This window comes from Dipodomys spectabilis, unplaced genomic scaffold (genome assembly GCF_019054845.1).
Source record: "Dipodomys spectabilis isolate Male_0828 unplaced genomic scaffold, ASM1905484v1 ptg000092l, whole genome shotgun sequence".
Lineage (NCBI taxonomy): Eukaryota > Metazoa > Chordata > Mammalia > Rodentia > Heteromyidae > Dipodomys > Dipodomys spectabilis.
In genome coordinates this window covers 12,964,678-12,991,735 of record NW_024870769.1, presented here as the reverse complement: position 1 = coordinate 12,991,735, position 27,058 = coordinate 12,964,678, and positions in this window count along the sequence as shown.

The following is a 27,058-nucleotide window of genomic DNA, read 5'->3' as shown; positions in this document are numbered from 1 at the left end:
AAAAACTGGGAGAGAGCAAGGAAGGGTTTGACCTTGTCTACAAAGCAATGTACTCGTTACCTGAGATACGTAACTGTAACCACTCCGTACATCACCTTTATCATAATGATAACAAATTACAAAGACTAAACAAACAAATGAGAAGCACATTTCAAAGTACCTCTTTTGCACAACTGAATGTTTCTAGGTTGTGCTGTGTGCTTTCCTGAAATCCCTTTTGTAAATGGTTTTACACCTCAAAGATATTCTCACTTCAATTTGGGGGGAAGAGGTACTTATTTTAAACAATGCCATAGTTTTTTTTATTAATTTCTCGATTTTTATTATTAATTTCTGGATCACAGACAACGATGTTGCTGTTTATACAAAGCTCAGCAGTTAAGTCATAGACAATATGCTACTCTGCTTCTCTATTCCCCAGATGTAACTAAGGTGCACTTAAACACAGGTTACACAGTTCTAGGAAGGAAGAATGTCTTACTTGTGTAGTGCTTTTATTTGCAACCTAATGCTTCTGGTTTGCTTGGTGAGGACACATTGGAATGGTCCAGATTAAAAGAACTTGTATCTTGTTTTGATGAAACACTGAGCAAAAATGTAAAGGGATGTTCAAGTGTTAATGCAGATGGTTCCACCTAATGGGTTCCTTCTAGTACTATATAGTGCACAAAGGACAGTAGAGACAAAGTGCTCCCTATGGAATAATTTACTTTTCTCCAAAACTTGGAAGAAGGGTAATTGGGTAAGGTACAACTTCATAATATGAAGGCCAATTAAGTAGCTTGCTTATGATTAGACAATTATAAAAGTAGTCAGGCAGTCACTAAACCCAATCATTTCTTGGCCTTTCTGCTCCACTCCATCAAAAAATAAATCTAAATGACAAAGTAAAATAAATTTAAGAAAAAAGAAGTCAGAGAGGCCACATTAAATCATTTCTTGTAGCTCTGATTTTTACTTCAATATTACTTCCATTTTCACATTTTCTTAAGTTTTTGACAACTTTTGACCTTAAGTTGCAACGACCAACAGGAAAAAAAATGTGTTATCATTCTAGGACATTTATTGCTATCTCAGTGTCACTAAGAATCAAATTACTACCCAATAGTAAGTATTGATGACCCGATCTTCTACAGCTGTGGGTTTGATGAATTATTTCTTCCAGGCTTTTAGGCAGGTACAATAACATTAGCATTAGCAAGCCCAGTATACTTATTTTATTGTGTTGAACAACTTGTAAACACAAAAAAACTATTTTACACAGACATTCTGCCTACTTATCATTGTTAAAACAACGTTCCTGGTATTTTTTTGTGATGGAAATTTTCTGAGAAATAACCAGTTATTCAGTTCAATTACCATCAATGTCAGCCCATACTTCCAAGCATTTTCTATATTCTTCAAACTTTCACAGTGTCATAGGTAAGAACAGAATCTTTGTACTTAAAGACTTATTACTCAATGTCTGTTGATACATATATTTAGAAAAATTTATCTGGCCATCAGCATATGTTTTACAGAGAAAATAATACACTCCTGTATCTGAGAAGCTTCCTTACATGGTGATTTCATTCACATGCTTTTACTGTCAAACCATTTCAACTTTGAGTTTATAGTTCCTGCTATTTACATTCCTCAAAGCTTCACTTTCTACGCTTCTGTGAAATTTGAAGTAAATCCACTGATTTCCTGGATTCAATGTGATTTGACAGTTGCCCTTTTCCAAGTCCTCTGTTCTTGTTTCTTTTCTTCACAATCTTATTGTGAAAGTTTCACGTTCCTTCTCTTAACAATCTTTGAGTGTTACAGATTAAAACTTTATTTCTCTTAAAATATAAATGTTGTAAAAATCAATGTAAAATGTTGAAACTAAATTCTAAAGTCTTTTTTGAAAACAAAATAGGTTTCATTGTATCTTAATTTTTTATATCATAATATATCATGATTGTACAAATGCTTACATCTTAACATGTCAGTTCATGAATTCAATGCGTCTTGATCTACTTCACCCCTTCTATTGTTTTCCTCCATCTTACCCAGCTGCACCCCTCTCCTCAAGTGGAGAGAGAGGAGTACAGTGTAGAGAATTATAAAGACAGTAATGTTCTCATTATTAAAAATTCAAATTTATCAATAATCATAAGCAGTAGTGATTAGGAGATACATCCTGGAGAGTAATGCAGGTACTGAGCATTCTTCAGTTATCTGTTTCTCTGAATTCAGGAGAATTGGGTCGACCAGATGTTGAATCTGTACTTCTAGAATCACTTTCAATGTAGCCACAGGGTACTTCTGTCCTGGAATCCTTATATATTAAAAACTTCAATGCGTGAGCTAAAAAATTCCCAGTGGGATTTGTTATACTCAAAATTTCTTAAGGAAATAAAATATTTAAAATATTAAAATAAATATATTTCAAAATACCTTTCTGTTACCTAGTTGACATGTTTGGCATTGCAATGGTGACACAATTAGGGCACATTTTAACCTGTTGTAAATCTATGGCTATGACTCTGATCCACTAGTGGACTGTTATTAAGATTGGAGTCTTGCCCATCAAATAGTTTCAATATTGCCCAAAATACTTATATATCTTCTATGTAAAGATGACCCTGTGACAGCATTTTTTCTTTCTTTTTTGACCTAAATTCAAATAACAATGTATAGAAAATGAATATTAACTTAAATGAATTTAGGGAACAGTATCAATGATAAAACAAACTCTACTAGTTACCAACTGATTGATATCTGAGTCTTGGAGAAGGCTTGAGCTGTGGCAAAGTATTTTAAAAATGAATAAAATGCAGCATCTTTAAAACTGCTTTAAAAAGAGGCTGGGAAGGTAGCTCAGTGAAGAGTGCTTGCCTTGCATGCATGAGGCCCTGGGTTTGATTCCTCAGCATCGCATAATCAGAAAAAGCTGGAAGTGACGCTCTGGTTCAAGTGGTAGAGCACTAGCCTTGAGCTGAAGAGCTGAGGGACAGTGCCCAGACCCACAGTTCAGGCCCAGTGACCGACAAAAAAAAGCTTTACACAGTTCAGCAAGCTGTTTATTAATTAAAACCATAAACCAAATGCCAAAATGCATAGTAGATAATTCTTCCAAAGAAAGAACTAAAGAAAGGTAGAACTTAAAGAAAAATAAATGGTGGCTCACACCTGTAATCCTAGGTACTCAGGAGGCTGGTATCTGAGGATCACAGTTCGAAGCTGGCCCAGGAAAAGTCCACATGAGACTGTTATCTTCAATTAACCGCTCAAAAACTGAAGTGGTTCTGTGGTTCTAGTGGTAGAGCGCTAGCCTTGAGCAGAAAGATGCTCAGGAACAACTCTGATACCATTAATTCAAGCTCCACAACCAACAAAATATAAAAATAAAAATAAATCTGTCACCCATCTTTTCTTAAAGATGAGCACTAAACAGTAGAACTAAAATAGTATGAAGTATAGCAATCATTATATCTCCACCCAGAAAGCAGAGTCTCCTGGGTCTTGTTAGAGAAATGAAAACTAATCTGAAGTCAATGTAAAGAAAAAAATTTGCTACTAGGGCAGAGGAGACAGAACCTGCCATTGGAAGCTTAGCTGAGTTCAAATTGCCTTCTATCATAACTTGTCCAATCCATAACACTCTTCTCCATTTGGCTGTTTTAGTTTGAATGTACAGCGTCACTATCATGATCATCATTATCAGCATCATCATCATCATCAGTTGTTGAGAAAAGCATTTCTTGTATTTCTCTACAGATGATACTTTGAGCCCATAAACACTTTCAGTTCTTTTTACTTTCACTTTCAGATGTAACTATGGTTTATATGGTTTATCTTCATATAAGATGTTTTGAGGGAAATAAATTGTGAACTTGTCCGGTTCTAAAAAGTGAAGTTTTCTAACTGTGTAGTGAAGAGGTCTCTGTATCTACAGAAGTTTGGACTATTTAAAAAATAAATGCAATAATCAGATAAAGTTTTGTAATCTTTTGTGGAGATGGAAATTGCATTTTATATAACGTAACAATTTCCAGGCTGGCACTCACTTGCCTTCGTTCTTTGGAAAATAGAGCTTTTATTTTATTGGGAGTGACACTATATCTAGATTTTTTTTCAATTCTATAGTCTCAGCTCACTTATAGAAAGGCATTTGACTGCATACAACTGATGATTGGTTGAAGCATCCACCAACACCTTAAAATTTTCTTGTATTCAGAAGGTCACCAGTTGAGCATTTTTCTTTCCTCAATATTCCTGTTGGAAAGAGATTGCGATGCATGAATCTTCAAGGGCCATTGAGGGACCATCAATCTAACTTGACTATGGGATCCATGTGAAAGGTGCTGAGGGGAGAAGGGGGCTCTATAAAGTAGCAAGAACTATCATGTCCAGTTAAGACTGCCTGCTTTCAAGCATCATAAAATACTTTACAGGAACATAGTCTCCATATCATATAACTTACCCGCTCCTTATACAAGGAGAGATGAATATATTTATGTAAGTTCACCAGATAAACTTTGTTAAATGTGTGCTGTCATGCAACTATCAATCACTCTGAAGGACTAGAGCACTTAGAATATCCTTTTTCCTATTGTATTTAACTCCTGATTATACTTAGGCTATGAAACACAGCCATCTCTGACTTCTGGCCACCTTTTAGTGAAATAAAATCCTGGTCACAGTGCTCCACACCCTGTGTTGTTCTTCCCTAGGGCAGTCAACCATTGACTGCAGCCTCTAAAGCCATGAGTCAAAATAAAACTTTCCTGCTTGTTTCTGTCATGGCTTTGATCATAGTAATGCACACAAAACTAACAAATTCACCCATGCAGATTGTTTTGGTATCTAAGAGTATAGATTGGAGTCCTAGCAGGACTTTCTATAAATGTGATCATAAACTATAGAATTTTGTGTCTAGCTTTTTCCAACTATTGCATTTTTTACATATAGGTTTATATAATTATATGCATCAATGGTTTATTTTGAGTTTTCATGATTGTAGCAGAATGTATAAATGTATCACAATATACTCAGATATTAGCCTCCTGATTCGCTTTACATTGCTTCTAGTATTTGATGGTTACGGCTAACGGAATAAAATTACTCAGAATAGTTGTTTATAAATCTTTTTATGGACATATAATTTTATCTTTCTTAGGTACATAAGGAGTAGGAAATTTAGAAAAATAGATTTTTTAGTTATATGTTTAACTTATAATTTTCAATATGAGAATCTATCAAAGATTTTTATGATATTTATAAAGGAGAATATGTGGCTTTGAATCAGAGCTGAGAAACAGGAGGAAGAAAGAAAGAGCCAGTGAAATCTAGCCACAATTATTCTTGATAACTCAAAAAGAAAATGGAAGTTCCTGCTACTCCCAAGAGTGTAGACACAACATAATAAAACCTATCATGGTAAAATCTAAACTAGGGCTTTGTATGAGAAATTGACACAGTTTGAATTTATATTACTATCTAGAGGGAAAAAGTCATAAACTAAAGAATTTAAATAAAACATAGAGCACTTCCTACATCAAGCCATACAAGTTCCCCAACTAATTACCCAAAACATATCCCTGAATAAGATTGCACAGCATCAAAGTACAAGTGAAAAAAGAAAACATGGGGAAAAGGGAAAAAAAATAAAGATACAATCATAGTATTGGGGCATCTTAAAATGGAAAGATCAAGAAGTAAATGTTTAATACAGAAAACTATCCATTAAACACTTTAAGTGATACACTGTGGTCCTTACTGAATTCTTCTTTCTGCTATGCATTTGCCACCTAGCAAGGACCAGTCACGTCAACTTTTGTGGAACTCAGGAACCTGATTCAAAATCCATTTCCACCAGAGGAATGCTGCATAGAAAGAAGGACGCCAAGTTTTATTTTTTATGTTTTATTGGCAAAAATGGATTATGCAAATGAATTACATTGTAATATATCCATACATGGATAAAATATACGTTGGCCAAATTTACTCCTCTATAGTGGACATACTTATCGGCCCTCCCTGAAGAAAAATAAATGGAATTGAAGATCATTGTTTTAAGAGAGATAAGTCTAGTTCAGAGAGAGAAATGTCACATGTTTTCAGTCATATGTAGAAGCTAGAATTAAAAATAGTGACAATATGCTGTAATTGTAAATTAGGAACTTTGTTAGAAGGTCAAAGCAGTGGATGAGAGCAGGAACAATTAGTAGGAGTTAGAGAAGGAAAAATAAGAAGGAGATGGGGCTATGTGAAAACAATGGAAGTAATTTATATATCATATATATGATAGATACTGTATATGATTATCATCTGCATATACACACATGCATACATGAAAATATCATGACAGTAGTCTTTGCTGAAAGTGTTGTGTCACTTTGACCTACTTGTGTGCCTACAATCACTCTGTCTCTAGGTCAATGTGAATGCTCATGGGAATGGCTTTCTTCATTTATAGCAAATTTTACTGGTGCCAGGACCTTGATAAGGAGCTTGCTCTTAAAATATTATGATTGTCCATTTTGGTCTGCCTGATGTTTCCCAGAGGTGCAGGTTTAGAGGCTGACCTTTGCTTTGTTGTTCATCCCTCTGTATTTCAGGCTAGCACAGCTTTCTGGGCAGTAGGAGTGTCTGTCAAAACATTTTAAGCCATATATTTTATTACTCACCTGGACCAAAGAAGGTCAGATGAAGCTCGTGGTACAGATGACACAGACCTGGGCATTAAGAAGCAAGGATGCTGACTTTTGTGGTATAAGGATTCTGAAAAACTAGAGTGCAGCCTATGCCCAGGATTGGGTACACATTCATAGTAGATATGAGAAATTCTAGACTGGAACCTCTGGTACATCGATGTGTTCCATGCATACAGGAAGTGAAGGCAAAGGGCACATGTAGGAAGGACGCTCTCTTTCAAGTTACTAGGTGATCACTGAGATTAGAGTGAATGGACTTGACAAAGGCTACAGTCTGCAAAAGGATGACTAGGAAATAACTTAAAATGGATGATAGTAGAAGTTGAGGGCCAAACAAGCATATATTGGAGAAGAAATAATCTGATTTCAACAGTTGTCACATTACAATAGTCAAGTTGATAGTTGATAATATCAACAACAAACAGCTGTGCAAATGGCTCATTGTCTCATTTAATGAAATAAATACAAACTGCCAGAAACTTCTGAAAATGACCAGGCATTGCATTTACTAAAAAAGAAACATATTTTTATAATAACTTTATAAGAGTACTCACAGAGATAAAGGGAACCATGCACCATGAATTGAAGAATCAGTAAGATAATGTCTGACTATTGTGAGAATAGCAAAAAGAGACTGAAGTGGTCAACATGAATCAAGTAGAAATTATGGAAGTTAAAAGCAAAATAACTAAATTGTGAGATTTCTCTGGAGGTGTTCCAGCTCTGAAAGAAATATCTAAGCAACTCTGAAAAGTCCAAATAGGATAAAGTCAAAGAGAGTCACATATAACCATGTTATAATTAAACTGTTTAAAGGCAGACAGAGCATCGCACAAAGAGCAAGAGAGAAATGAATTGTGCATAAGGGAATTTCCATAAAATTAACATGTTCTCATAAAAATGCCATGGATGTTAGAAGGTAGTGAAGTGTTATATTTAAAGAAAAATAGCTGTCAACCAAGAATTCTATAAGCATTCAAGTAACACTTTGAAAATGCAGGTTCAATTAAAACACCCCCAAACAAACAAAAACTCAAGCAATTTGTACTCAGTACAAGAAAGGCTTCAGGGTATCCTTCAGGTAGAAATGAAATAACACTACATAGTACAACAGAGTCATATAAAAAATAACACATGAAGACAGGTACTAGAGATGCACACTAGCTTCTCAGCCACAAAATACTGGGTCCCAGATCCTCATGATACTGAGATCCAGAGGATCACTAGTCATAGTCTGTGAGATTATCTTTAAGATAATCAGTAAAATTAGGTCTGGGAATTTATATTGAGTGTGCGAGTACCAGCCCAGCAAGCAAGTTCAGTGAGCATGAGGCTCTGATTCAAACTCCAGTACTGTAAACAAACAAGCCATCAGACAAACATATAAATAAAACAAGTGTTAAAAGTAATTGAGCAGGTAAATACAAGGAGACAGTACAGTTGGTGCTACATCTGTGAATTCAATCATAGGCAAATGTAGAATGCTAGTTTATTACTAATGTATACTATGTACAATTCTGTGTTCAGATTTCTTCTCATTCTCTAAACAATACAACAGCTGCTTCTATGACATTTGCATTATATTCAGTATTACAAATAACCTACAGATAATTTAAAGACTTCAGGGGAATATGGATAAGGCGTGTGCACCTGCCGCGTCATTACATAGAAGCAAGAGGATCATGGGGTCAAGGACATGCTGGTCTACATATGAAGACAAATGAACAAAAGAAGAAATGTAATTTTTAAAAAGTCTTGAATCGACAGCTCCTCAAAGAAGATAAACAAGTTTCCAACAGCACATAATAACATTATAGGAATGAAAATCCCTAATAATGGAGACCCACTTCACATTTACTGTGATGGATGTTAAGTCACATATTGGTCAAGGTATCTTTATAGAAACATAAAGTGTTTGAACAACTTGGGAAAACAGTATGTTTCTCTTAAAAAGCTAAACATTAGATTATCAATGATCTCCTAGGTTCAGTTTAACCTTCAAGGATCAAAAGTCAATACTCAAAAATGATGCATGAACATATAAAGGAATAGCTCAGGGTTGAAATACGGTATCCCAAGTGTTCAGTACTAGATGAATGGTGTATTAGCTTTAACATTGCTGTGATGAAATGCCTGATATAACCTAAAAGTAGGACAGGGTATTGAACTCCTGTGTCAATGGGTTCAGACCATCATACTGGAGAGTAGCTCACATTGTGGTCGACAGCAAACAGAAAAAAAACAAAGGGACCAGACACCAAGCTTGATCTTCAAAGTCTTTCCCAGTGTCCTATTTCCTCTAACTTGGCCTATCACCTAAGTTTCCATTGTATCCTGATGTAGCACTGCCAAGTTTGGACCGAGTACTCAACACGGGAGCCTACTGGGGTCAGCTCAATTCAAAATGATGTGCTAAATACATAAGATGAAATGGTTCTCAGGTTTGAAAGACCCAAGGAAATATAAATGTTGTAGCAGATTTGGTTGCCAAAGAATTAAAATGAAAAGTTAAAGAAGCCAGACACAAAACTCATGCTGTGTGTGATTCTATCTGTGTGAAATAGTCATCATGGATAAATCTATAGAGATGCAGCAATGATGGTTGTGGCCAGACTTTAGAGGAAGGGGAACAAGTCTTAACGGTATTACATGAAATTATGTGGAAATGACCAGATTCACTAGTGGTTGCTTGTATAAGCTGGAAAGGTACTAAATGCCATTTCGAATAAATTTGTCTCTTTTTGGAAAATTACTTCTCTCCTGATTTTTTTGTTTTGGCAGTACTAAGGACTGAACTCAGGATATTGCTCTCCTGATTGTCTTTTTGCCTATGACTGGTGTTCTACCACTTGAGCCACCTATATCTCTTTCAACACAGTTTTAAACTGTTCACTTTATGATTTTTAAATTTATTCTTAAACTAAAAACTTCAAAAAGTGGATAGAATTTTGAGGTATATGCACAAGTAATATAAATGACTTTAAAAAGTTCCAAAAGTTAAATAAAGGGAATTATTCCTCATCATTTATCAACACATGATTAAAAGCTAACATATTTAAGAGGTCTATGTATATTCAAAATGTGTATTATGAAATGAATTACTATGGAAAATTTCTAGTAAAATAAGGATGTATCACCAAGAGATTATAAGTAATGATAAGTCATTTTCAATATAAAATTAATATACTTATTAGTACTTATATTACACTATACAAAATATGATTTCCAGATAAAACATGAAGGACATATTGAAATATTTGTAAGGAGCAGAAATCACACTAAGCAGGGCTGGGAAGGTGGCTCAGTGGAAGAGTGCCTGCCTTGCATGCATGAGGCCATGGGTTCGATTCCTCAGCACCACATAAGCAGAAAAAAAGCCGGAAGTGGTGATGTGGCTCAAGTGGTAGGGTGCTAGCTTTGAGCTGAAGAGCTGAGGGACAATGCCCAGGCCCAGAGCTCAGGCCCCATGACCAACAAAAAAAAAAAAAAAAGAAAGAAAACACAGTAAGTTAGAGACCAGAATATAATAAGCAATCAAACAATAAAAGGTTTTCAAATGTGATGCCTTAAAATTTAAACCAATATATTACCAACACAGAGGTAAGCCAAAATGTAAATGAAGAAATGCAATAAAAAGCAATATGTTGCGGATAAAAAGAAAGAGATATGATAACTGGAATGCTTCATAGCATATAAAGGTGATGTAGAGAGGGGTTACAGTTACCTAAGTCAGATATTGAGTACATGTCCAGTTAAACAGCATCACCTCTACTCTCTTTATCTCCCAGTTTTTTCCCTCCCAGTTCCCCTCCCCCACAAGTTGAATTGTTCGTTTTCAACATAGTGTCTAGTAAGTACCACTGCTGAATTAGTTCACCCTTTGTCCCACCATTTTTGCGCATCCCCTTTACCTTTCCAAATCAGATAAATGTACATACAAAAACAAAAGGTTTGGAAACAAAAGTAATGTAAAAAGGAGAAATACATGAAAAAAAACCCACAAAAGGTAAAATGAAAAACCTCTTGTATCCACGTCTTGGAGATCTGTTCGATACGCATCATTTTATATGATCATATGCACATAGCTATTTAGCCCTTAGTATCTTCTCCTACAAACATCCCCCTTTAGTCTCACTGTGTGAATGTTTAGAGTCCTGTTTAATTTATCATGTCCAAGGGTAATTTTTTTTTTTTACTATCCATTGGGTTTACATGTAGATTTATAGGCGCATTCTAATGATTACTAATGAGGGAAACCGTGCAACCTGTGTTTCTTTGTTTCTGGCTTACTTTGCGTAATATAGTATTTCTAATTCCTTACAGGTACTTTTAAACTAGTTTTCCAAAAAGACACACTCTCTAGGGCCTAAAAACAAGATCAAAGCTTTGCAATTTCTCTTCAGGTATTTGTGCTTTTTGCTCGAAGCATTCTCCCCTATAGTCACCTTTCAGGTACCTTGTTATCCAGGAAGAACAGTAAGTCCCCTATGATAGGAGATGAAGCTATCCACCGGTAAACTACAATGACTTTCTCTATTTTTAAATTATTAATACCTTGAAGTACTTGTACAAAGGAGTTGCCATTTAACAAAAGTTTATGAATACAGTATGTCTTGATCAATGTCAGCCCTTTCAACATTCTCATCCACTCCTCCTCTACCCACTCCTTCCCTTCCTCTTCCTAATTTTGTAGGGCACACATTGGATTCTTGTTTGCATTGTCCTCCTCTTCATCATTCATCCACCTCTTTCCCTTTGACCCTGTCCCATCCCTTTCTCGTACCTGCTTCCTGGTGTTTTATTATCCTGAATTTTGATTTTGGCTTTGTAAGGAATTATACTATTTAACTGAAATAAGGTAGATTCCAGGGAAGTCTCCAATGGTGTAATTCCTTACAATGACTTTCTTACAGTAACAAGGTCCTGCCATAGTTTATGGATTTGCTTTGTTCTACTAACTCAAATCAATAGTGCAATGTTAAAGAAGCTGCCGAGGCCTTGAGAAATAAGGATTCTTCCGGGAATTTCCCTGCTGGGGCTAAACTTGGGCCACCCAGGATGCCTTGACATCAGAAGAAACAGTTTATCCAAGTGCACCTCTTGTCTCTTGCCTCCTCTATTCCACAAGTTAGGGCAGTGTTGTGAGCAAGAGAGACCTAGACTGAGGATTTCTCTTTCTCCAGTTTTTACCAAAGTGGTAAATACTTTGATTTTTCCATGTCTGCAATTTTCTCTTAATGTGGGAAAGCACTGAAACTCCGAGACTCTGACCTCATGAGTAGAGGATTCCAGGAAACAACTTGATTATGTGCCAGCAAAATGTCTGGTGGGTTTTGGATTGAGTGCTCCCACAATTTTAGCTTGTGGCTTTTTGTTTCTTGAAACTTCTTGTCTTTCCAATTTAGCCAGTGTCATCAGCTCATTGCTGCCTATACAAAAAGTAGTGTTTACTTCCTTGCTAAGTATTTGCTGGTAGTTCAGGCCAGGTAAGACTCTTCTTGATATCAAGCTTGTGGTTGTGGGTTTTCTTAGCCATTTTCTGCAAAATTTGAGGCTTCATCTAATCTTTTCTTTAAAAAGGAAATTTGGGATCTTTGTGCTTTTGGAACCTATTTGTGAAGACTTTAAGGAGATGTTTTTTAAAAATCCAGTGGTATTTGAAAATCTCCATTGTGATTTGAATGAAAATGAAAAGTTCTAACTTTTTGCAGTGTCCTAACATTATCTATGGACACATTTTGATATGTTTCCTTTTTTTATTGTGAAAATACTGTACAGAGGGATTACAATTACATGGGCAAGATAATGAGTACATTTCTTATCAAGCATTGTAGCCTCCTCCTTTGTTTCCCCTTCCCATCCCTTCCCATCCTCGCCCCCCCCCCCCACCCAATCCTCCCCGCTCCTCATTGCCCCTGCACCAAAGTTTTGCAACTTGTACATCTCATTGTTGCAATCGGTCCACCTGTATCCCTATTTAAACGATTTGTTTTTCCCCTTCCCCTCCACAAATTATACCAACATCAAATACAGTGAAAGCAGGGGTTATACTGCGGGGGAGGGACATACAAAGCAACAAAGAAATAATCTTACAAATGTGTTAGAAACAATAGCAAGAAAGAAAAAAAAACATTTGAGTACATATCTTAGGGTTCATTTCCCTAACATCACCTTACCTGACCTTTTCTGCTTGACTCAGACATATACTAGATATTGCAAATAAGGGAAACCATGAGACCTATGTTTCTTTGACAGTTTTAGAGGATTCATTCTGAGCACTTAATTTTTATGAATTTTTATTTATTGATTGATGGTTGATTTGACTGGGTTTTGCCTGTTCTCACTATCTGGTCTTTCCTTCAGCAATATTCAAAACTGCATGGAGGACTGACATTTAAATTCTGCTGGCTGGAAGGCAGACATCGAAAGCATTAACTCACACTGAAAAAAAAGTTAAAACTAATTACCTCCTGTAAGATTTGATTAAAGCCTTATTGTAAATCTTTAAGTTTACTTTAAGTTGTAAATCTTTAAGTTTACTAAGTGGCCTCAGTCTACTTCAACTGGTCATAAATATAAGTTGGCTTTTTCTGAGTGTTTATAGAACTGGTAAATTTATATTAGTACCGTCTATTGCTTTCCTTACTAATTCTAGTACAGCTGACATCTTAAAACCTACAACAAAATCATATATTTGAGTCTATTAAATGTTTCAGAGATCGGTAATGAGGGAAAAGTAGAAAGATTCTTAGGTAACAAGTGACAAAAGATAAAAAGTCTCCCATCACAGAGGCTGCAAAAGATTGTTTCTTCTTCCCAGCAAGCATAGATTTCCCTCTGATTTCAACCACCAGGTATAGATGGGTATATGACTCATTTGTAAATAAGGACCTTTTGAGCACATTAGTGGTTCAGAGACTGTTAGAAGATGAACAGTACAGAAATACTCCAAGGATACCCCTTTTGACAATTTGAATACAATTGGAACTACAAGGATGTACATTTTTAATTTAATTTTATTGTCAAGGTGATGTACACAGGGATTACAGCTACATACTTAAGGTAATGAGTACATTTTTGTGGAACATTGTTAACCCCTCCCTTGTTTTTCTCCCACTTTCCTTCTCCTCCAATCACACTCCCCTTAATTTGTAAAGTTTATTTCCAACATATTGTTTTGTGAGTATCACTGTTGCATTGGTTTGCCCTTTGTCCTTTTCCTCACTATTTTGTTGTTCCCCTACCCTTCCCCAAATCAGATAAACATATATACAACACAAGGTACCAAAATCAAATACAGTGACAACTGGGGATAAACCATAGGGGGAAAATAAAGAAAAAAGAAATAACTTCACACAGTACATTAAAAAGAACAACAACAAAGAAAAACCTCTTGTTTTCATATTTTGAAGTTCATTTCAATTAGCATCATTTTATATGGTGAAATGTGCATAGTTACTGAGATATTATGATCCTCTTTTAGGACTATCCTGTTATTATACTAATCATTACAAATGAGGGAAACCGTGGAGCCTATGTTTCTTTGGGGCTGGCTTACTTCACTTAATATAATTTTTTCCAAGTCTTTCCATTTCATTTATGAATGGGGGAATGTCATTGTTTTTGAGGGATGCATAGAATTCCATTGTGTATATATACCACATTTTCTTGATCCATTCATCTAATGAGGGCCTGGGTTTGTTCCATATCTTAGCTAAGGTAAATAAAGTTGCGATGAAAATGGTTGTCCTGCTAGCTTAATATGGCATTGCTAGGTCATAGGGGAGCCCTATGTGTAGTCGCTCAAGGAATCTCCATACTGCTTTCCAGAGTGGTTGAATAAGTTTACACTTCCACCCACAGCATTCCCTTTTGTACACATTCCTTCCAACTTCTGTTATTATTAGACTTACTGATAATAGCCATTCTAACTGGGGTGAGGTAGAATCTTAATGTTGTTTTGATTTGCATTTTTTTATGGTCAGAGATGTTGAGCATGTTTTCATGTGTCTATTGGCCATTTTTATTTCCTCTTCAGAGAAGTCTCTCTTTTGGTCTTCAGCCCAGTTGTTAATGGGGTGTTGATTTTTGAAGATTTCTTGTTGGGGGATTTAATTTTTTGAGCTCTGCATATATTTTTCATATGAGGCTCTTACCTGATGTGTGGCTAGTGAAGATCTTCTCCCGCTATGTGGACACTCTATTGATCTTTCCAGCTATGTCCTTTGCCACACAGAAGCTCCACAGTGTAATACAATCCCATTTATCCAAACTTTCTTTGATATATTGTGTTTCTGAGTCATTATTAAGAAAGTTTTGACCAATGCCAAGGAACCCTAATAATTCTCCTATTCCTTCCTGTAATGTTTTTAGGGTATCTGCTTTTATCTTGAGGTCTTTGATCCATTTGGAATTGATTTTGATGCAGGGTGATACATAAGGATCTAACTTATTTTTCCTACACATGTTTAGCCAATTCTGACAGCACCATGTATTAAGGAGGCTGGTTTTTTTTGGCTCTGTTATCGAAGATTATGTGGCGATAGGTTTGTGGGTTCATTTCTAGTTCTTCTGTTCCATTCCATGGGTCCTTAGGTCTGTTCTTGTGCCAGTACCAAATTCTTTTGATTACTATGGCTTTGTAGTAGAGTTTGAAGTTTGGTATTAATATTCCTTCAACAGTGTTGTTCCTACCAAGAATTGTTTTTGCTATTCAGGATCTTTTGCTATTCCATATGAATTTTTGGATTGCTTCTTTTCTTTCATTGAAGAATGAGGTTGGGGAGATTCAAGATGACGATGCTCTCACAGGTCATCCCACTACATGTCTCTGACCACACTAACATCTAGGGTCACAGCACACACTTGACCTCAAGCGACCCACTCCAATCAAACTCAAAATATCTAAAGACTTCCTACAACAAGAAGAATGCCACAACAGGACAAGGAAGGCAAAAAGTGAAACAGTGAGCTGGACCTCTGCTGAGTGGCAGCACCGGAAGGATCCTCGCTTCACTGAGATGTTCTGCAGATTTTAAGCAGAGAAACATCTCAAAATTGAAGAAAATTCTCAACACCAGACTCATGGAAAGGAAGGAGGGAAATCAGTGAAGACCTCGGAGTCAGAAAATGGAGCCCTGCTCCAACCCATCCCTGCCCGCTGGGTGACTCTGGAGGAGGAGCAGACTCAACAAACCCCATTATTGCTACTGCCAGAAATCAGCTCACGCCTTTAATCCTAGCTACTTAGGAGACTGAGATCTGAGGATCGTGGTTCAAAGCCAGTCCAAGCAGAAAAGTCTGTGAGACTCTTATCTCCAATAAACCACCAGAAAACCAGAAGTTACACTGAGGCTCAAGTAGTAGAGCATTAGCCTTGAGCTGAAGAGCTAAGGGATAGTGCTCAGGCCCAGAGTTCAAGCCCTAGAACTGACAATATATACAGATATATAGATATAGATAAACAGATATAATTTTTCTATTTTTTCTTCATTTTAGGAAAGTAAACATTTTGCTTCTTTCATATGAAGCCTAATCTTTATATAGGAATTTATTTTTGGTTAACAGGATCTCTCGTTATCTATCACGACTTTAAGATATGTGTAGAATACACGTGAATTAGTATATTTTAAGCTATATTGTTTATTCCTTGAAGTATTTTTCTAAAGAAATGTCCAAGTTGATTACCAGCATGTGTCATATAAAATGTTGCTAGTCAAAATGAACTCCAAGATATGGAAACAAGAGGATTTGTTGCTGTTGCTGTTGTTGTTGTTGTTGTTGACCTTGTTGTATCCAATGTACTCTATCAAATTCTTTCTTCTTTTAATTTTTTTCTTCTTATTCCCTTTGGTTTGTCCCTAGTAGTCACTGTTTTTTTGTACCCTGCATCTTGTATATACATATATCTGATTAGGAGAAGGGCAGGGGAATAACAAAATGATGAAGCAAGGACAAAGGTTCAATCAAATCAACAGTGATACTCACAGGACACGAGGTTGAAAATGAACTTTATAACTTCAGTGGGGAGGAGTGGGGGCAGGATGGGATAGTGGGAGAAAAACAAAGGTGTGAGTAACAATAATGGGCAAGAAATGTACTCATTACCTTACTTATGTAACTGTAACTCCTCTGTACATGACCTTCACAACAAAATAAAATTTAAAATTACAAAAAAAGGAAAAGAAATAAGCACCACCTTTAAGAGTCCCAAAGTCTAGGCTGGAGCCAACTTAAGGTCCCATTCAGGCAGTGCTGGCAGGATCCTCATAGACCCCCGCCACCTCCACACATGGCCCCCAGGACACCACAACCCCAGCTAACCTTTGCCCCACCATCCTACTGCCCAGTTAACTGGACACTCTGCCTTGACCTGCTCCCTCCCTGCCTCCACTGGGTGCCTACCCCAGGTTCCCACAGTCACCCTGGCATGAGCAACTGGCACCTGGCTTGAAACCAACAATTTAATGGCACCTGATGCTTCTTGAAAAAGAGCAACAACCTAAACCCCAATCCAGTAGGTGGAAACAAATAATTAAAATGAAATCAGAATTAAATGAATTAGAGTCCTAAAACACCATAGAAAGAATTAACAAAACAAAGAGTTTGTTCTCGGAAAAGCTCAAATCTTATCGGGGAAAAAAAAGAGAACATACCCAAATAAACAAACTCAGAGAATGGAAACATCACCACAGAAACAACCAAGATTCAGAACATGATAAGGGGATATTTCTCAAACCTTTATTCTAATAAGTTTGAGAATGTAGAAGAAATGGATGAATTTCTAGCAAATATTGACATGCACAAACTAAACCAAGATGATTTAAATCAACTTAACAGCCCCATATCAAGCATTGAAATAAAAGCAGCAATAAGAGACCTCCCATCCAAGAAAAGCTCAGGACTGGATGGATTTACTGAATTCTACCAGGCCTTCAATACAGAACTCCCATCAATACTCCTCCAACTCTTCAATGTAATTGAAGTGAAAGTTTTTGACCAATTTCTTTCTATGAAACCATCAAAACCCTCACCCCAAAACCAGGCAGGGACTCATCAAAGAAAGAGAACTATAGACCCATTTCTTTGATGAATTTCGATGCAAAACTTCTCAACAAAATTCTGGCCAATTGATGTCAACAATACATCAAAAACATCATACACTATGATCAAACAGGATTCATCTCAGGGATGCAAAGCTTTGTTCAATATACTCAAATCAATTAATATAATTCATCACATCAACAAGAGCAAGGATAAGAACCACATGATTATGTCAATAAATGCAGAAAAGGCATTTGACAAGATCCAACACCAATTTATGATAAAAGCTCTGGAAAAAAAAAAGGAAGGCCATGGAACATTCCTCAATATAATAAGGGCTGTGTAGGACAAACCTACAGCCAGCATTAAATGGCAAAAATCTAAAGCCATTTCCTCTAAGTTCAGGAATGAGACAAGATTGTCCACTCTCTCAACTTCTCTTCAATTTAGTATTAGAATGCTTAGCTAGAGCATTAAGACAAGATGCAAACATAAAGGGGATCCAAACTGGGAAAGATGAAGTAAAACTCTCCCTCTCTGCAGATGACATGATCTTGTATGTAAAGAACTCCATGGATTCCACCCCCAAGTTACTTGAGCTGATCCAAAATTTTGGCAAAGTAGCAGGGTATAAAATTAACACTCAAAAATCAATGGCTTTCCTGTATGCCAATAATGAGAAAAGTGCTGCTGAAATCAGGAAAGCAACTCTTTTAGCAATAGAGACCCAGGAACAACAAATCAAAGAAAGGTTGGGATTGCATGAAACTGGAGAGCTTCTGCATGGCAAAGGAAATAGCTATCAAGGTCAATAGAAAGCCCATGGATTGGTAGAAGATCTTCACTAGCCATATAACAGACAAGGGCCTTATATCTCTTCAATAAATGGTGCTGGAAAAATTGGTTAAACACCTGTAGAAAACTAGAGCTAGCTCCGTCTCTATCACCCTGCACCAGAATCAACTCCAAATGGATCAAAGACCTAGAAGTAAAAGCAGACATCTTGAAAACATTAAAGGAAGGAATAGGAGAAACTCTAGGGCTCCTTGGCACAGGCAGAAATTTTCTTTGTTTCTTTGTTTCTTTGTTTGTTTCTTTCTTTCTTTCTTTCTTTCTGTTTTTAATGTACTTATAATGTACTATGTGATTTCTTTTCTTTAGTATGTTCTTCTCCCATGTTATAACCCCTGTTTTCACTACATTTGATTCCAGTGCCTTACACATCTTATATATACATTTTTCTAATTTGTGGTGGGGAAGGGAAATAACTAAATGTTGAAATGAGGATATAGGCTGACCCATTGTAACAATGAGATGTACAAGACAATATGTTAAAAATGATCTTTACAACTTTGGGGGAGCTGGGAAGGGAAGACTTGGGGAGGTAGGAAGAGAAAGAGCTGGGAAGAGAGGTGGGCAGGGGAAAAACAAAGGTGAAGGTAACAATGCTCAAGAGGAAATGTACTCATTACCTTACTCATGTAGCCTGTAACCCCTCTGTACAGTATCTTTACAATAAAAATATAATAAAAAAAGAATGAGGTTGGATAGTGATGGGTATTGCATTGAACTTGTAGATAGCCTTTGGCAGCATTGCCATTTCCACAATGTTAATCCTCCCAATCCAGGAGCATTGGAGGTTTTTCCACTTCCTTAGATCTGCTTTAATTTCTATTATCAGGTTTTTAAATTAGCAAGGATGTAATGCAGATCTTGTCTTGGCTAGGAGGGGAGGTCAAAGAGAGAGGCAGAAGACTTCTGGCACAAGTTTATCAGGGTTGCTATTATTTTCAGTATAAGCTGACAATATGGAGACTTTGGTATGAATCTTTGCCCTATATCAGAGCTTATCAGTGATATTTTGTTATGGCTAATGCTTAAAAGTCATTATTTATAAATAAAGGAGCAAATTTCTAAAACTTTTAAAAACCATATTTGATTAATCCACTCTGATTACTCATGCTGCTTTTCACACTATTTTTAAGGTCTTTGTTATATATAGCTCAATATTAAATTTTAAGTGATAGCGGATCATTATACTATTATTGAAAAATTAACTCAAGCCTTCTAAGTTGATGAAAAAATTATCACATTTAAGAATTCAAAGATCAAAGTGTGATGTTTCCAAGAGTTGAGCATATATTATTTTCTGTTCAAATTTTACATTTCCAGAATCATTAAGAATTACACATTTCTTATGTCAATGCTAGAAACAGAGTGGAAAAATAGCCTAAAATGTTTCCTTTGTAGTCTCATTTCTATTTTAATACTTATTAATGCAAGAAAATATTGCTTAGGGTGTATACATTTGCTAACATTTCACATTGAGAGTCTTGTCATGAGTATGTTCTTCCCTGTTTTAGAGCTTGCAAAATGGTCACAGATTCTTACATCAAACAGAAAATTTTCTTTTTTCTAAAGGAAAGGTATTTTGTGGCAATGAAGAAAGTTCTTGTAATGGAGAAGGAAATTTCTCTTAGATTCAGTACTGAACCCTGAAGTATGTGAAATAAAATGATATAAAAAAACATTGAAAGAGGAAAAATAATTGTTTTTTTATCTTCAAAGTTCTTCTTATATATGTTTTTAATTGTAAAACATACTGTACAGAAGGGTTACAGTTACATGAGTAAGGTAATGAGTAAGATAATGAGTACATTTCCTATCAAGCATTGTTACCTCCTCCTTTGTTTTTCCCCTACCATCCCTTCCCTCCCCACCTCTTCAACTCCTCTCTCCCCCCTCCCGAAAGTTTAAAAGTTCATTTTAAACATAGTGCCTTACACATCTTGTTCCAATAGGTCAACCTGTATCTTTATTTCAGCATTTTGTTATTTCTTTCCCCTCCCCAAATTATAAAAAATGCATATACAAAATGCAGGGCACCAGAATCAAATATAGTGAAAACAGGGGTTATACCTAGGGGGAAGAACATACAAAAGAAACAAAAAGATCACAATAGTACATTATAAATATGTTAAGAACAATAGCAAGAAAGTAAAAACCACTTGTCTGCCTATCTTGGGGTTCATTTTGCTTAACATCATCTTATATGGTCATATGTACATAGCTTTTGAGCTTTTCTGCTTGTCCTAGAGATATACTAGTTATATATTTTTATACACATAAAAAACAAGGAAAGCTAGGCACCAGTGGCTCACACCTGTAATTCTAGCTGCTCAGGGGGCTGAGATCTGAAGAGCTTAGGAACAGAGTCCAGGCCCAGACTTCAAGACCTATGACTGACAGAAAAAAAAGGGAGGTTGGGGGAAGAAGGATGTCTTTCTCTAAGTGGTTAAAACTAGAAGCTTATTCACTTCAAATGCTTTTTGGGAAAGGGGGCAGGAAGAAGAACCATTTTGAAATATTAATAGTAGATTTAGTTTTGATTTTTTTCTGTTCCAAGTATCCTGCCCAAAAGTAGGTAACTTATAGCACCCTCTTTTTTCAAAAGTTGTTGTTTTGGATAAAATTAAGTAACCTATTAGAAAATATCTCTGTATTTGTTGAATCTCCAATCCATTCACCTTCATCATACCAAATTTGAAGTCCTAAAAGGGTCCCCAGCCTGTTTGACAAAGGTTATCATAGTATTTCAGAAAACAAAAACATTTAAACACATTAATGTAATGAAGGTTCAGTGACTGGCACGTTAAACTCTCTGCCCTTTTCTATCATCTTCAATATTATCCCTGTGGCTGGAATCTAAGGTTTATACTGTTTACCACTCTACTGAACACCCAGGAAGCTGTTTCTTTCAAGGCTGTCCCTGAAGTACGTAGAGAGTTTCCACATCCCCATCTTGGGAGGGAAGTCAGAAACTAAAGGCTTTCATGAAATACAAAGGTTTTATAGAAAGACAGTGGGTGAAAACTTCTTGAGAAGAATGTTGTCCTCTGCAGAACACCAGCACCTTCTTCTATTCTTGGAGAGTAGATCTGCACCTGAGACCTTGGCCTCCTGGAGTTAGTATCTGTATTCTTTTCATACCAGCACATTACTTAGTTGCAAGTCAATTCACAACAACCTGAGAGGAAGAGGCTTTAAGAGTGTTCACTGAACAGAGTTAGGCAATTCTTAGAAAAAACTAAGCATAGTGAAAAGCAATTGTCAGCAGTGAATGGTTCATAGAAGCTATCACTAAGCTTTCCTACTTAATTTATTCTAATTGGCATTTCTGAAAACTGCTACATTAAATATCCCCCAATTTATGTACCTGTGTTTTATGTAATTATTCTTACAAACTGCCAAATATAAGTGTTAATTGTGTTAATTCCTAACAGGTAAATATTAAATGATATTTCTGTAATCATTACCTAATTTCTCTATTTGTCAGATTTTTGGGGCACATGGAAAATCATACATTTAGTACAAAGTTGTCTTTAAATCAATATGGATTCAGTCTAGGGTTTTTTTGTGTGTGTGGGGGGGGGCTGGTCGCGGGGCCTGAACTCTGGGCCTGGGCACTATTCCTCAGCTCTTCAGCTCAAGGCTAGCACTCTCCACTTGAGCCACAGCGCCACTTCCGGCTTTTTTTTTTCCTGCTTATGTGGTGCTGAGGAATCAAACCCAGGGCCTCAAGCATGCAAGGTAAGCGCTCTACCACTGAGCCACTTTCCCAGCCTCCAGTCTGTTTTTTTTTAAAAAAAATTTTGGTCAGTCATGGGGCTTGAACTCTGGGCCTGAGTACTGTCCCTCAACAATTCAGCTCAAGGCTAGCGCTCTACCACTTGAGCCACAGCACCACTTCCAGCTTTTTTTTTCTGCTTATATGGTGCTGAGGAATCAAACTCAGGGCCTCATGCATGCAAGGCAAGCACTCTACCACTAAGCCACCTTCCCAGTCTGATTTTATTGAATTCTTGACTGCATTGTATCCCCCCATTCCACCTTTGTTCCTTTATCCCTTTCCTCTTGACCCACCCCCCACTTGGAGGTACTCATTCTTGGTGTTGATATTGCTTGGTTTTGACCTAGTCTTCCTAAAACATTATACTAATTGAATGTTCCATAGAGTCTATTATACTTCACTTAATTCATTTGTAACCACTTGTGTATGGTACATCACACCATGTATACTTACAGTTCTATCTACCACAAATGAAGAAAAACATGCAACTTTTATTATATTAAAGAATAGTCCATGTATTCCTAGCTTCTCCAGAACTTTTATCATAAAGGTGTATTGGATCTTGTCAAAAGCCTTGTCTGCATCTTTCACTTTTTTTTTAAATTGGGAAAATACCTTACAGAGTCTGCATCTTTTTGATGATCATGTAGTTTTTGTTCTTCTGTTGATGGGTTGTATTAGATTTATTGATTTATGTGTGTTGAACCAGCTTTGCATCTCTGGGATAAATCCCATTTGGTCATAGCATGTGATTTCCTTGATTAGTTATTGGATTTGTTTGGTACATATTTTGTTGAGAAGTTTTATTGGTGTTCATCAAGGAGATAAATACTGGCAAGGATTGTTGGGGAAAAGAACCTTCCTATACTGTTGTCACCAAAAGTAATCAGATTTTGAAATACAATTATCTTAAAGGTAGTTTAGTTGTCTGCTCCCTTTCAAATTCCTTTATGGAAATAATTTAATAATTCCCCAGGAAGGTAAATGTTATCTGAGAAGATTCCATGAAATATGGGGTAGATTAAAGAAAAAAGAAAACCCTCACAATGAAACTGTTAGTGAATCAAAGTTTACTCAGTAGTCTTGTTTCAAAATCAATGTGAAGATATTTCTCATCTGCCTCTGAGAGCATAGTTATTTGCTTTGTCCTTTTATCACTATGATTACCTGCACTCTTCCCTTTTTCATTCTTTAAAAATATACAATGCCATGAAAAGTGTGCATTAAAAATATTGCATAGCAAAGTTATCAGCATATTATATGTCAGCTTTCAAGTACAGCATACTCTCATCACCAAGGGCTACATGCAAATATACCACACAAAAGGCTCTGGTCAACCTCTATGTGGATTCTATCAGCTCCAGGCCATGGCCTCCAATGGCTCTTGTCCCTTCAGAAACTGTTAAGGACCTCAGTTCTGTCAAGAGATTGTTCTGTTTATTCCAGCCCAAATTTTATTTGAGTCGTATGGCTTCCACTTGTAAAGAGAAATTTTCCATGGAAAACTTTCACTTGTAAATCATTTTATTCTGTATTTTTATCATTCCAAATCTACCATAGACTTGGAAGACATTCCTTTGGAACCATCAACAAGAAGAGTTAGGACTCAGTCTGCCAGGTTCTAGGAGACCAGAGAAGGCCTCAGTTTGTTAAGTGCCAACCAAAAAATCCCAGCAACCTAATCTCACTTTCACACTCCTTTCTCTTCCTGTACGTTTTATTGACCACACTCTAACTCACTTTATTTTCAAAAATCCTCTAACGTTCATTTTGTCAGCATTGGTTTTGATTTATACTAAACATCTTCCTTCTATTTGCTTATATAGAATAACAGTCTACTTGTAGCAAATGTTCAACTTTGTTTCATATTTTTGTTTCAAATTTTCATATTTTTCAAAAAAAACAGTTCATACAAATTAAATGGTCTAAAATTGATTTTGGCAAGGAATGGTTCAGCATCAGATTTCACTCAAGATTAAAGAGTTACATGCAGCAGCATAACCAGTAGCATTCTAGACCAAACATATAAACAAGTAAAAGAAAGAAATAACCTAATTGCCAAGAGCCAGGCATTTGCCTTATTAAGGTATTATCCAATCAGTTGGCTGCCTTTGGTTGACTGAAGCTCTACTATTCGTACTTAGTGAAAATCTGAGTATTTCATGCAAAAATGCACTCCTAAGTTAGTTTATTGATCGTTATGTTGGAACTCTAAAACATCTCATGCTAAAGGCCTCTTCATTATCATTATTCATTTTCTACATTAAACAGGTGTAAAACAAAGTAGCATAGCCTGGATTACTTATAAACAGCATAAAATTTCTTTGGAGACACAATTAAAAGCTGAAAGATCTTATGTAAAGGGAGGGCCAGTTTCTCAAGAAACTTTTTACTGCTTCATCTATGGTAAATGGGAGAAGACAATTCTGTGGAGCCTTTTCCCTGAGGATATGAATACCTTAGGTAAATCATCATGACCTAATGACCTCCAAACACCATGAGGCTTTCAAACACATGAATTTGTCAGAAAAACATTGCAATCATAGCAAAGTATAGTTACATTTATTATAGTACATATTTTGTTGTAAAAATAATGATAATTTCTACTGAATAATGGTGTAGCCTACATAACTTTGGAAGTAGTGTTGGCAGATATTTTACTTACATTTGAATTTTCCATAAAACTTAAAATTGCTAGTGTAGAAAAAAAAGCAATGAGTAGAAAGATTGGGCCTGTAGAAAGATTACTAGATTTTCTCTTATTAATTTTTCAATTCGGTCTTCTGACTTTTAGGTTTCTTTGTTATTATTATTTACTCTGTTTTATATGAGTTAAACCTTGACTATAAACAATATACTTTTCAAAGAAATGTGTATTTCTTAATTACTTTTAAAACGAAAAACTGACTTAAGTCTGAGAAGGATTGATTGTGTCGATTATAATTTTACTTTGAATAGGAGTAATCATCGTGAAATCATTGAAGACACAGAAAGACTATAAAGACATACAATATAATCAGATGATTATATCTCTATATAACTATGCATATATGTTAGTTTAACTATATGTTTATATATATAGCTCTATTTTTATTCTCCTTAAGTAGCTGTCAACTTACCATTCAGCAAATCAGTCAATAAGTACAATGCATCCTTATCAGTGTCTCTCCTTTCATTATTCTCCCCATCTCTCCAAATCCAACCCTGCCCCTCAACTTTCTTGATTTCCTAGGCTATGCATTTAATATTACGTCTGCATTTATCCCTTCTCTACTTTCTTCATTTACCGATTCTCCTTCCTTCTTTTTACCTCTCCCAATCCTTTTCAAGTGCCAATTTCTCTCTATTCATTCATTAGATCATGAGTTATTTTTTTCTAATTACCTTTGAGTTCTTCCCTGCGTATACCATATGTCAGGTGATGCAGTTGTGTGCAGTGGCATACAACTCATCTATGTCTGCTTGTACATTTGTAGAATAGTTCTAGCTTCCATGTATGGGAAAGAAGCTATGTCCTTTTCCTCTTAGAGTCTGAGTTGCTTCACTTTATATAATTTTTGCCAGGCCCATCCATTTCCATGAAAATTATGTAATATTCTTTCTAGTGGATAAGTATATGTACTACATTTTCTTGATGTATAGCTCATTCATTAAAGGACACCTAAGCTGTTTGCATATGCTGGCTATGGTAAAAACTGCACCAATGAACAGGATTTTGTACAAGTGATTTTATTTTGGATCATAAGGTAGTTCTATATTTATTTTTTGAGGAGTCTCCAAACTGCTTTTCAAGTGGTTGAACAAGTTTACATTCCTACAAAAAGGGTACTAGGGTTTCATTTTGTCCACATCACTGACAGCAATTGATATTGTTTATATTCTTGATGATGGCCCTTCTAACTGGTATAAAATGGGATCTCAATGTTGTTTTGATTTGTATTTCCTTTATGGACAGAGCTGTTGAGCTTTCTTCTTGTGTCTCTGGCCATTTTTCCTTCTTCTAACAAGTCTCGATTTAGCTTGTTTGCCCATTTATTAGTTAGGTTGTCGATTCTTTGACAGTGTAATTTCTTGAACACTTTGTATATTCTGGATATTAGGCCCTTTCTTGAGGCTGTCATTGTAGCTTGGTTACTATGCACTTTGCTGTGCAGAAACTGCAGAAACTTATGTTTGATGCAATCCCATTTGTCAATTCTTTCTTTGACTTGATGAACCCCCAGAAAAATAAATATATTTTAAGTTCCATATGGACACATTCTTAAATTGGCTTATTACTTTTTATGTAAAAGCTCAAAAAACAGAAAAGAAACAGTCTCGGGAAAGTTAAGCAAACTTGTGAATGGTTATGAATGCAATAACTGATGTTGATAAATGTTACAAATTACCTTAGATTTTTGGAAATAGGAATTTGAAATCTGAATGTGGAATCCAGGAGGTCTCTGAGAAAGAAAAAAAATAGTGGCACAAAGAAAGCCTTGGAAACAAGGGATATGAAATTGCAACATAACAAAGTATCTTTCCTTGCAACCAGAAATTCTGACATTCTAGTGTGACTCTCTCCTTTTAGGGGGTTCAGTGAGCAAGTCTGACTGTGGCCCATTTTAAAATTAACAGTGTGAGTTGGGTTTTCTCTGTCTTTGACACGGACCAGAGTGCATAGTGTCCACCAGGTTTATCATTTTTGGCAACCTAGGTA